This window comes from Eumetopias jubatus, unplaced genomic scaffold (genome assembly GCF_037043125.1).
Source record: "Eumetopias jubatus isolate StellerSeaLion01/CBP00866 unplaced genomic scaffold, mEumJub1_p1.0 scaffold_8, whole genome shotgun sequence".
Classification (NCBI taxonomy): Eukaryota; Metazoa; Chordata; class Mammalia; order Carnivora; family Otariidae; genus Eumetopias; species Eumetopias jubatus.
This window is the reverse complement of record NW_028274814.1, coordinates 46,423,804-46,436,694: the sequence shown is the minus strand read 5'-3', so window position 1 is coordinate 46,436,694 and position 12,891 is coordinate 46,423,804.

Genomic DNA, 12,891 nt, shown 5'->3' with positions numbered 1-12,891 from the left:
ATTTTTTTAAAGATTTTATTTATTTGACAGAGAGAGACACAGCGAGAGAGGGAACACAAGCAGGGGGAGTGGGAGAGGGAGAAGCAGGCTCCCCACTGAGCAGGGAGCCGGATGCAGGGCTCGATCCCAGGAGCCTGGGATCATGACCTGAGCCGAAGGAAGACGCTTAACGACTGACCCACCCAGGCACCCCGAAAGTTATTTTTTAAATTTATTTTATTTTTATTTTAAGTAGGATCCATGCCCAATAGGGGGCTTAAACTCATGACCCTGAAATCAAGAGTCACATTCTTCACCAACTGAGCCAGCCAGGATCCCCAAATAGGAAAGTTGTTAAAAGAGTAAATCCTAAGAGTTCTTTCTCATTGCAAGGAGAAATGTTTTTTCTTTTCTTTTTTTTTTTCCTTTTTACTGTATCTATACAAGAAGATGGATGATGGATGTTAGCTGAACCTTTTATGGTAATCATTTCACAATGTATGTAAATCAAACCATCATGCTTTATGCCTTAAACTTATACAGGGATGTATGTCAAGTATTTCTCAGTAAAACTGGAAAAAAAAAATCAAACAGTATATCCAAAAGCTGCAGGAACATATCAAATAGTTTAAAATATATCCTAGAAAGAGAAGAGAGAAAGAACAAGCAGAAGAAATGTTTGAAGAGATAATAGGTGAGAATTTTCCAAAAATAATAAAAGACATCAAACAACAGATCCAAGAATCATAGAGAATTCCAAGGAGGATAAATGCCAAAATAAAACACACCTAGGAGTGCCTGGGTGGTTCAGTTGGTTAAGCGTCCGACTTTTGATCTCAGCTCAGGTCTTGAAGGGTTGTGATTTCAAGCCCTGCATTGGGCTCCACGCTGGGTGTGGAGCCTACTTAAAACACACACACACCCCTAATCACATTATTTTCAAACTGCTGAAAATCAGAGATAAAGAAGAAGTCTTGAAGATGGCCAGAGGGGGGAAAAAACACATTATATATAGAAAAATAAAGGTAAGAATTATACCAAACTTCTCATGAGAAACAATGTTAACCAGAAGATAATGGATTGACATTTTCAAAATACTGAAGGAAAAAAAAAACAAAATTCAGCATTCTATAGCCAACAAAAATATCTTTCAATAATGAAGGGAAAAAGACTTTTTCAGAGAAACCAAAGCTGAGAGAATGTATTGCCAGATCTGTGCTACAAGCAATATTAAAGGGAGTTCTTTAGGCAGAGGGTGGCAGACCATAGCCTGCAGGTTAAATCCAGCCTCCCACAAGTTTTGTAAATAAAGTTTTATTGGGGCACAGTAACACTCATTTGCTTTTGTACTATCCTGGTAGACTTGAGGGATTACAAGAGACCATTTGGCATGCAAAGCCTCATTATTTACTATCTGATCATTTATAGAAAGTGAGCTAACTCCTCTCAGGATACCAGACAGAAACTGCACAAATAAATGAAGATGCCTGGAAATGGTATCAAACAAAATAAATATAAAAGACATTCAAATCCATTTTTAATCACTCTAAAAGATAAATGATGCCCTAAAGCAAAAAATATTTCATTCTGAGCTACATCATAGGCATGAGGCATTTTTTACATGTCAAGACAAAGGGAATGAAAAATGAAGAAAGAAATACTGAGGAACCTGCTTCGCATAAATTCTTTGGCACGTTTTCTTTCTCTCCTATTTTGAATTTTCTGATGAAATTTTTCTCCTCTCCCCTTTGTAACTTTTTCAGGGCCCACCACTACTCCCGTCTGCTTCTCTCAGCTTTTCTAAAAGCTCAATAAAGACACCTTAATCCTCTTCAGCCATTAATCTTCATTTATCCCAGCCCTTTGATTCTAGCAGATAAGATTGGTTGACTTTGGGATCCTATTGAACATTTTCCAATCCTGCGGATCTAAAAGAGAAGCTAGAATGGATATAGGTGTGGTTCCAGCCATGGGGGCTATCCGTGCATCAGGTAATGTATTAGTCATGGAATGAAAAAATAGTATTGCCTGAGCTAGAAAGGGGTGCTTACTTACATCAAATGCATTTAGCTTGAATTTCTAGCAAGTTAACTTCACTGCAAAGGGAGATTTAAAACACCTATTTGCTGCCCTAGCAATCAGAACACACCAGTCTTGCAGAAGAAAGACAATGGTGCAAAGAATCTGTATACTGAATGCCATTTGTTAGCTGTGTGACTCATGACAAGGTATTAACCTCTCTGTGCTTTGGTTTCCTCATCTATAAAATGAGAACAATAATACCATGTATCTTACAAAGTTGGTGTAAGAATCAAATGATGTGATGCATGAGAAGTGTCTAGAAGAGTGCCTGATACATACTTGGATTCCTATAAATGTTAGCTTTATTTTTTAAAAGATTTTATTTATTTATTTGAGAGAGAACGGGGGGGGAGGGGCAGAGGGAGAAGCGGACTCCCCGAGGAGCAGGGAGCCTGTTGCGGGGCTCAATTCCAGGACTCTGGGATCATGACCTGAGTCAAAGGCAGACACTTAACTGACTGAGCCACCCAGGCGCCCCAAATGTTAGCTTTAATATTATTAAAGATTATGGCAGAACAAGCTTTCTCAGAGTTTGCAACGTTCAAGCAATCAACATTTTGAAGAATGATATAAGCAAGATTTGCAGACTTGTTATACAACAATGTGAATGTAGTTAACACTCCTGAACTGTACAATTAAAACTGACTGAGGGTAAATTTTATTCTATGTATTTTTTACCATCATTAAAAATTAAAATGGGGCACTTGGCTGGCTCAGTTGGTGGAGCGTGTGACTCTTGATCTTGGGGTCATGAGTTGGAGCCCCATGTCAGGCACAGAGCCTATTTATAAATAAATAAATAAACTATCTTTAAAAATTTTTAAATAATAATAGAAAGATCTGGAGATTGGGAAGAAAACAGCAAAAGTAAATTAGTGTTTCAGTATTTCTTAAACTTAAAAACTTGCAAATTTCATTAAAAAGAGAAAGATCTGGGAGAAACAAGGAAGCTTGTTTCTACAGTTTAAAATAATTCTTATGTGTTTCTCTCATTCCCACAACAAACACACACACATGTACACAGCAAAGCTCTCTTTTTTAGCTATGGAACACTTTGTGGTTGCCTCTGGAGGTTTCTGGTTGATATGGATACAAGGGAAAACCATTATATCCAATTTCAATTTTAGTCTACATCAAATAAATCTTAAGTAAATAATCAATTTTATTATACTATATGTTCATAGTCTACGGGAAGTGGATATAAAAAGGAATACCAGTTTAGAGAAACATGAAACCCAGAATTTTGAAATACCTTAAATTATATTCCATTTTCTTTCTAATAACTTCTTCCCTAATAACTACATGTCTTTATTATTATTATTATTATTATTATTATTTACTATTTGTCTTTAAATGCATGGTTCTATCCTATATTATCCTTCTCCTTTCTATCTGTCTCTCCCTGGAGTGACCATGAAGAGTAAGTGTCAGGTAGCTTTTAACTGCTAATAGGGCCAGTCTTGCCTTATAGACACTTCAAGCACAAACTATCTGAAAAAGCTTTTATTTTTTTTTAAAGATTTTATTTATTTATTTGACAGAGAGACACAGCGAGAGAGAGAACACCAGCAGGGAGAGTGGGAGAGGGAGAAGCAGGCTTCCCGCGGAGCAGGGGGCCTGATGTGGGGCTCGATCCCAGGACCCTGGGACCATGACCTGAGCCGAAGGCAGACGCTTAACGGCTGAGCCACCCAGGCGCTCCTGAAAAAGAAGCTTTTAAAAATCCCACTTACAATAGCATTAAAATCAATAAAATACTTAGGAATAAATTCAACTGAGGAGGTGAAAGATCTGTACATGTGGAAACTCTAAAACATTAATGAAAAAAAATGAAGAAGATACAAATAAGTAGAAAGAGATTTCAAGTTTATGGGTCAGAAGAATTAATATTGTCAAAATGTCCATACTATCCAAAGTCATCTATAGACTCAATGCAATCCCTATCGAAAATCCAATGTGTTTTTTTTTCACAGAAATAGAAAAATAAACACTAAAATTCATATGAAACCACAAAAGTCCCCAAATAGCCAAAGCAATCTTGAGAATAATAAAGCTGGAGTCATTACACTTCCTGATTTAAAACTATATCAGAAATCTATAGTAATCAAAACAATATGGTGCTAGGATTGGAGGGGAAGATGATGGTGGAGTAGGAGGACGCTAGGTTCACTTCATCCCATGAATAGAACTAGATAACTATCAAATCATCCTAAATACCCCAGAAATTGATCTGAAGACTGACAGAACAGATTCACAACTAAAGGTACAGAAGAGGCCACATCGAAGAAGGTAGGAAGTTCAGAGATGCAGCTTGGGGGAGAAGAGGATCATAGCTGCTCTAATGCAGAGGGAGCTGCTGCAGACACGAAGGGGGAAAGATAAACTAGCACACAGGGGAGCACATGGGGGAAATGACTGCCCATAGCAATTGGCTTAGAAAGCAAGAGAGCCCAAATTTTGTGAGTTCTTGCAACCAGTTGGGCTTAAAGCCTAGATTTTTAAAGGTCAGCCTGCTTCACTCTGCGAGAAATCAGAGGAAATTGGGGCTGCTCTTGGAGAAAAGGCAGACAGGCAGCCTGTGGACATGCAGTGTGGAAACAGCGATCTGAAGAGTGCCTAGAGCACACAGTGGGAAGGTTATTTGCTCATCTTGGAGCACATTCCAGAGAGACAACATTCACAAGGAGACCCCTCCCGGAAAAAAGGAGCTTCAGGTGCTATCTCCCTCCCCTGCACTTCAGCATAAACATAGAGCCACCTGTGGGAACTAGTGCATCACTGACACTCACTACCTCCCTAACTGGCTTACACCAAGCCCTGTCCCCTGAACTCTGAGGAACTGCCCTTCCCAGTCACATCTGTTTCAGTCCCAGCATGATGGCTCCCCTCCCCCAGAAGACTGGCCCAAACTGGCCCCTGCCAGCACCACATCTCCAGACCCAAGAGTTTTGCAAGGCCTCCGTTCTCGTGGCAGTAGCAACAGGTCTCACTTCACAAGCAGACCAGAGCACACCTAGTTAAAACAAGCCACGGTCTGGCCAGGGACCAAACACTGACCAAAACAGGTAAAGAAAGCCTCTGCAGACAACTGGCCTAAAGGTTAAAGTGACCAGGACACAACAGCAGAGCACACACAGCACACCCTGGAGACACTCCTAGAAGCGCCAGGCCCTGGGGAACAGAGGACACTATGCTGCAGGCATTACAGGACCTCTTCTTCATAAAGCCATTACCCTCAAGAACAGGAAACATAGCTGACTTTCTGAGCATACAGAAACAGCCACAGAGACTTAGACAAAATGAGAAGACAGAGGAATTTGTCCCAAATGAAAGAAGAGTACAAGGCCGTAGCCAGAGATCCCTATCTCAAAAAATTAACCTAAAATGGATTAAGGACTTAAATGTAAGACCTGAAATGACAAAACTCTTAGAAGAAAACATAGGAAAAAAGCCCCTTGACATTGGTCTTGGCAATGATTTTTTTTTTTTTTAAGATTTATTTACTTTAGGGGCACCTGGGTGGCTCAGTCCATTAAGCATCTGCCTTCGGTTCAGGTCATGATCTCAGGGTCCTGAGCCGCATTGGGCTCCCTGCTCAGCAGGGAGTCTGCTTCTCCCTCTCCCTCTCTAAAATAAATAAATCTTTTTTTTTAAGATTTTATTTATTTGAGAGAGAGAGAGAGAGAGAGAACAAGGTGGGGGGAAGGCAGAGGGAGAGGAAGAAAATCTCAAGCAGATTCCCCACTGAACTCAGAGCCCGGCACAGGGCTCAATCTCATGATCCTGAGATCACGACCTGAGCCGAAATCAAGAGTTGGTCGCTTAACTGACTGAGCCACCCAGGCACCCCAGCAATGATTTTTTGGATATGACACCCAAAGCACAAGCAACAAAAACAAAAATAAATAAGTACATTACATGAAAGGCTTTTGCACAGCAAAAGAAATCATCAACAAAATGAAAAAGCAATCTATGGAATGAGAGAAAATATTTGCAAACCATCTACCTGATAAAGGGTTAACATCCAAAATACAGAAGGAACTTGTACAACTCAATTGTTAAAAAAAAAAAAAAGGCAAATAATCCAGTTTTAAGATGGGCAGAGGATCTGAATGGACATTTTTCCAAAGAAGACCAACAAATGATCAACAGGTACCTGAAAAGTTACTCAACATCACTAGTCATCAGGGAAATGCAAGTCAAAACCACAAGGAGATATCATCTCACACCTGTCCGAATGGCTACAATCAAAAACACAAGAAATAGTAAGTGTTGGTAAGGATGTAGAGAAAAAGGAATCCTCACACACTGTTGATAGGAATGTAAATTGGTAGAGCCACGGAGGAAAGCAGTATGGAAGTTTCTCAAAAAGTTAAAAATAGAAGTACCATATGATCCAATAACCCTATTATTGGGTATTTACCCAAAGAAACAAAAACACTAATTCAAGAAAATATATGCACCCGTATGTTTATTGCAGCATTATTTATAGTAACTAAGATATGGAAGCAACCTAAGAATCCATTGGTAGACAAATGAGTGGATTAAAAGATGTGGTGTGTGTACATACACATAAACACACACATGCACGTGTGCACTTCAGTATTACACAGCCATAAAGAAAGGATGAGATCTTGCCATTTGCAACAACATGGATGGACCTAAAGGGTACTATGCTAAGTAAAATAAGTCAGACAGAGAAAGACAAATACCACATGATTTCACTCATATATAAATCTAAAAAAGAAAACAAATGGACAAACAACAAAAAGCAAAATCAGACCTGTAAATACAGAGAACAAACTCATGGTTGCCAGAGGGAAGAAGGGTAGGGGATGAACAAAATGGATGAAGGGGAGTGGGAGGTACGGTCTTCCGGTTATGGAATGAATTAGTCATGGGAATAAAAGACACAGCATAGGCAATATAGTCAATGATATTGTAACATCCTTGTGTGGTAACAGATGGTAGCTATACATACATAGTATGTAGAGATGTTGAATCACTATGTATACATCTGAAATTAACAACACTGTATGTCAACTGTATTAAAAAACAAAAATCAAACCACAGTGAGATAGCACCTCACACCTGTTAGAATGGCTATTATTAAAAAGAAAAAAAGATAACAAATGTTGTTGCAGATGAAGAGAAACAGCAGGTGTTGTGCATTGTTAGTGGGGTGTAAACTGGGGCAGCCACTATGAAAAATAGTATAGAGGTTCCTCAAGAATTAAAATAGAACAACCATATATGATCCAGCAATTCCAATTTTGGGCATATATCCAAAGGAAATGGAATTGCTATATTGAAGATATATCTGCATCCCCATGTTCATTGCAGCATTATTCACAATTGCCAAGACATGGAAGCCATCTAAATGTTTGTCAGTGGATAAATAAAGCAATGTGATATGTACACACACACACACACACTGGAATACTATTCAACCATAATAAAAAAGGAAATCCTGCCATTGGCCACATCATGGATGAAACTTGAGAGCATTATGTTAAGTGAAATAAGTCAGATGGAGAAAGACAAATACCGTATGATCTCACTTTTATGTGGAATCTAAAAACCTTGAACTCAGAAACATAGTAGGATGGTGGTTGCCAGGGGCTGAGAGAGAGAGATATGGGGAGATGTGGTCAACGTGTACAAACTTTCAGTTATAGTGAGTTCAGGGATTCAAATGTACAGCATGATGACTGCAGTTGACAATCCCATATTGTACACTTGAAATGTGCAAAGATAGTAGATCTTAAATATTCTACACACACACACACACACACACACAAAACTATAACTCTATGAAGAGGTAGATGTAATAACTAACCTTAATGTGGGAATCATTACACAACATACACATATACCAAATCATCATGTTGTATGCCTTAAACTAACACAATGTTATTTGTGGATTATATCTCAGTAAAGCTGGCAGCAAGGAAGAAATTTCCAACATGCTTCACTAGTTAAGTATTATATTTACACTAATTTACTCCAAATACTTTCCTATCAATTATATTTACTGATCTAACTAATAGCTGTTTTGAGTTAGAATCAGGAAAACTTTCAGTGTCTGCTCTAAATTTGAATCAAACTGCTTTTGAAATAAACTCCAGAGCATGAACTCCCTGAGGCCCCCAAGAATGTGGTTTGCCCATAACACTGGCATGTGATAAGAACATGATAAAAGCTTGATTTTGGCCAGTCTTGTCTCCTTTGTCCCATCACCCTGTTCCTGCTTTCTGTATAAGGAGAATCACCCAGCTCCAGTAATACCAACCGCTCTGTGGGAGGCTAGCTGACCTTCCATTAGTTGTTTACTTCTCTTTAACTACCCTTTCAGTCAAATATTTTTGTCTCTTCTGATCCATTTTAAAATCTATTTAATGGTGGGGGGTGCCTGGGTGGCTCAGTCGTTAAGCGTCTGCCTTCGGCTCAGGTCATGATCCCAGGGTCCTCGGATCGAGCCTCACATCGGGCTCCCTGCTGGGCGGGAAGCCTGCTTCTCCCTCTCCCACTCCCCCTGCTTGTGTTCCCTCTCTCCCCGTGTCTCTGTCAAATAAATAAATAAAATCTTTTTAAAAATAAATAAATAAAATCTATTTAATGGGGGCACCTGGGTGGCTCAGTTGATGTTGTCTGCCTTCGGCTCAGGTCATGATCCTGGGGTCGTGGAATCAAGCTCCACATTGGCTTCCTCTCCCTTTCTCCCTCCCCACTGCTTGTGCTCTCTCAAATAAACAAACAAACAAATAAACAAATATTTTTTATTTTTTATTTTTATTTATTTATTTTTTAAACAATTTTATTTATTTATTTGAGAGAGAGAGAATGAGAGATAGAGAGCACGAGAGGGAAGAGGGTCAGAGGGAGAAGCAGACTCCCTGCCGAGCAGGGAGCCCTATATGGGACCCGATCCCGGGACTCCAGGATCATGACCCGAGCCGAAGGCAGTCGCTCAACCAACTGAGCCACCCAGGCGCCCCTTAAACAAATCTTTTTTAAAAATATATTTAATGCAGTTATCAGTCTGATAATCTGCCTGGAATTTGGTGGGGGAAAATGTCTAGGGTTTAATAATTTCCAAAACTGCATAAAATCTTATTGCTGGCACATCACATGACACATATAGAGGAAACAGCCATGTTAATGGTTATTCTTTTTTTTTTTTTTAATGGTTATTCTGTAAAGATTTAGCCTACTTAGTTTTGTTCTGGATATCAGAATCCTGACTTGAGGGTTTTAGCTTGAATAAACATCATAATATATCACCTGGAAGGGTTTTTGCATGTGGACCTTTATTGTAAATAATAAAAGTATTTCTGAAATAACAATTATATAAATTATATATTATCCTATTGTTTTCATCTTATCCTAATAGGTTATTATCTTATGCTATATATTATCTTAGGCATAACTAAGTTAACAATATTATAGTTATATAATGTATATAATAGTTATTCAGGGATACTCATAAATTTCCACTTCATCCACACCAAAAACGTACTGGTGATAAGCACTCATCAATACAGCTAAGGAAAAAACAATGTTCTGGTGTGCTTGGAATTCTTCTTTATTTATATTATCCCAGGTTTCTTGATCCTTTTTAAAAATATATTTTATAGGGCCACCTGTTAAGCCTCTGCTTTTGGCTCAGGTTATAATCTTGCAGTCATCAGATTGAGCCCCGAATCGGGCTCTCTGCTCAGTGGCAAGTCTGCTTCTCCCTCACCCTCTGTTATCTCTCTTGCTCTCAAATAAATAAATAACATCTTAAAAAAATATTTATATATATATCTTATATTTTGTCCCATACCATTCTATTCAATGATGTTATTTTTTTCGAGTCCAGATTATTTCTACTTTTTCACGAGTAGTCTTTGGTCTTTCACCTGCTAACATTTTCTTTGAATACTTTGTTCTCCAAAAAGCTACCAGCACACCTTATTCAGTAATCTCTTACAAGATACCTGGAATACTATCCCATAGGGGATTTTTTCTCAGCAAGCCAGCTTTCTGTTCTCATTCCAGAGGAGGCCAGAAGAGAGGGGCCTGTTTCCATCCCACTCCAGGACTGCTGATTTGAGACTCTACTACTGGAGAGTCAGGAGCTAAGCAAATCAAGTGATAATTTGGGGAAAAGAAAGGGATGAACCTGCTGAAGTTAGGGCCACTCCTCGCTTGTCTCTGTGTCTTCTCCACCCTTCTCTACTAATTATAGGTTTCACTATTTCTCCTTCAAATCCATTTGAGTAAACTATATGGTGTATCAAAGTTCAAATATGAATGCATCAGGGCAAAAGAAGTTGCCACCCAACCACACCCAAACTCAGACAGCAACTGAACCATGATGCTATATCCTCAGTCCACTTAGAACAGTGTTTGTCTGTGGTAGGCATTTAATAAATATGAATGAATATTTATTTTAAAAATTATTGTTAACTCATTTTTTTAGAGAGGGGGAAGGGGCAAGGGGAGAGCGAGAGACAGAATCTTAAGCAGGCTCCATGCTGGGCATAGATCTCATGACCCTGAGATCATGACCTGAGCCGCAATCAAGAGTCAAGTGCTTAACCAACTGAGCCACCCAGGGGCCCTTAATGAATTTTTAAAATGAGAGCAAGAAAGGTCTAATTGGGGTGATTTCAGCAAAACTCACGCAGTAAGGATCTCTAAAACCAACAACAAAAAATCCTAGCAAAATTGTCAGGATCAGGTTTAGGACTCTGGAAATCAACCAAAGGTTTGCAGCAATCCAGAGAACATTTATTTAAGAAAAACAGCCGAATCTTGGTAAGAGCAGTGAGCTTTGTGGCATTTCCTTTCCTTAGTCCCAACCCCCCACTTCCCAGTTCCATAGTAACCTTGAAAAATAACAGCCTGCATTTCTAAGAATGGGGGAGAGGGATGTGGAAAGAATCTCATTCCCAAAGAAATGTCATTATTTGACCTGTTTGCTAATGGTTCCCTGGAAGACTACTAGAAAGTCTTATCTTTTTATTCTTTTTCTTTTTCTTAAGATTTTATTTATTTATTTGACAGAGAGAGACACAGCGAGAGCAGGAACACAAGCAGGGGTAGTGGGAGAGGGAGAAGCAGGTTTCCCGCTGAGCAAGGAGCCCAACATGGGGCCTGATCCCAGGACCGTGGGATCATGACCTGAGCTAAAAGCAGACACTTAACGACTGAGCCACCCAGGCATCCCTGGAAAGTCTTTTCCTTATGCAACATCACACAAACTTTCCCACTGCTAAATACCTCAGGGAAATGGACGAAGAGCTTTTGTTGAATGTTTTAACATTATAGCTGCCTAAAATGATGGCATAAATAATAGGCTAACCAAAATGCTTAAAAAGAAATGCTGAGGAATGCGACATCCATGGGGCCATTGAAAAATTTTATGGAATTAGTTCAGGAGTCACTAGACAAACAATAATACAACTATAAAAAACCAGTAACAATAATAAATCTTGAGGAGGCAGAAGAATCTGATTCCTAGAGATGCCACATTATATTATTTGAAATGTTCAGTTTTCAACAAAAAAAATATGAGAAGCAAAAAAGTTTCACCTATACACAGGAAAAAAATTCAATAGAAATAGTCCCTAAAGTCCCTGAACTTACTAGACAAAGACTTTAAATCAACTATTTTAATTAGATTTAAATAACTAAAGAAAATAATGTCTAAAGAAATAAAAAAGTATGAGAACAATGTTTTACTAAATAGAGACTATCAATAAAGAGATAGCAATTTTACTTTATTATTTATTTTAAAAGATTTATTTATTTATTTATTTATTTATTTATTTATTTAAGAGAGAAAAAGAGAGAGAGCACAAGCAGGGGGCAGAGCCAGAGGGAGAAGCAGGCTCCCTGCTGAGCAAGGAGCCCCACACAGGGCTTGATCCCAGGACCCCAGGACCATGACCTGAGCTGAAGGCAGACACTAAACTGACTGAGCCACAAAGGTGTCCCAAGAGATAGCAATTTTAAAATGGAACCAAATAGAGGGGTGCCTGGGTGGCTCAGTCAGTTAAGTGTCTGCCCTCAGCTCAGGTCATGATCTCGGGGTCATGGGATTGAGCCCTGCATCAGGCTCCCTGCTCAGCAGGGGGCGGAGGGGGGTCTGCATCTCCCTCTCCCTCTGCCCCCATCCCTTGCTTGTGTTATCTCTCTTTCTCTCGCTCATGCCCACAAATAAATAAATAAATACAATCTTTATTTAAAAAATAAATAAAATAAAATGGAACCAAATAGAAATTCTGAGGTTGAAAAGTAAAATAACTGAAATGAAAATTCACTAGAGGGGCTCAACACCAAATTTGAGCAGGCAGTAAAAAAAAAATAAATAAATAAATCAGTGGATTTAATGATATTTCAATTGAGATTATCCAGCATTAGGAACAGAAAAAGAATGAAGGAAAATAAACCAAGCCTTAGAGACCTGTGATACCATCAAGCATGCCAACATACTCATAATGGACGTGGTGAGAGGTAAAGGGGCAGGAAAAAATATTTGAAGAAATAATTGCCAAAAATTCCCCATATTTGATTAAAAAAACATTAATCTACACAACTAAGTGCAATGAACTCCAAGTTAATAAACTGAAAGAGATCCACACCCAGATGCATTACAAACTATGAAAGGAGATGGAGAGAATCTTGAAAGTAGCAAGAGAGAACAACTCATCACGAACAAGAAATCTTCCATAAGATTAACAGCTGATTGCTCAGAAACCATGGAGATCAGAGGTGCCTGGCGGGCTCAGTCCCTAGAATGAGCAACTCCTGATCTCAGGGTTATAAGTTTGAGCCCCT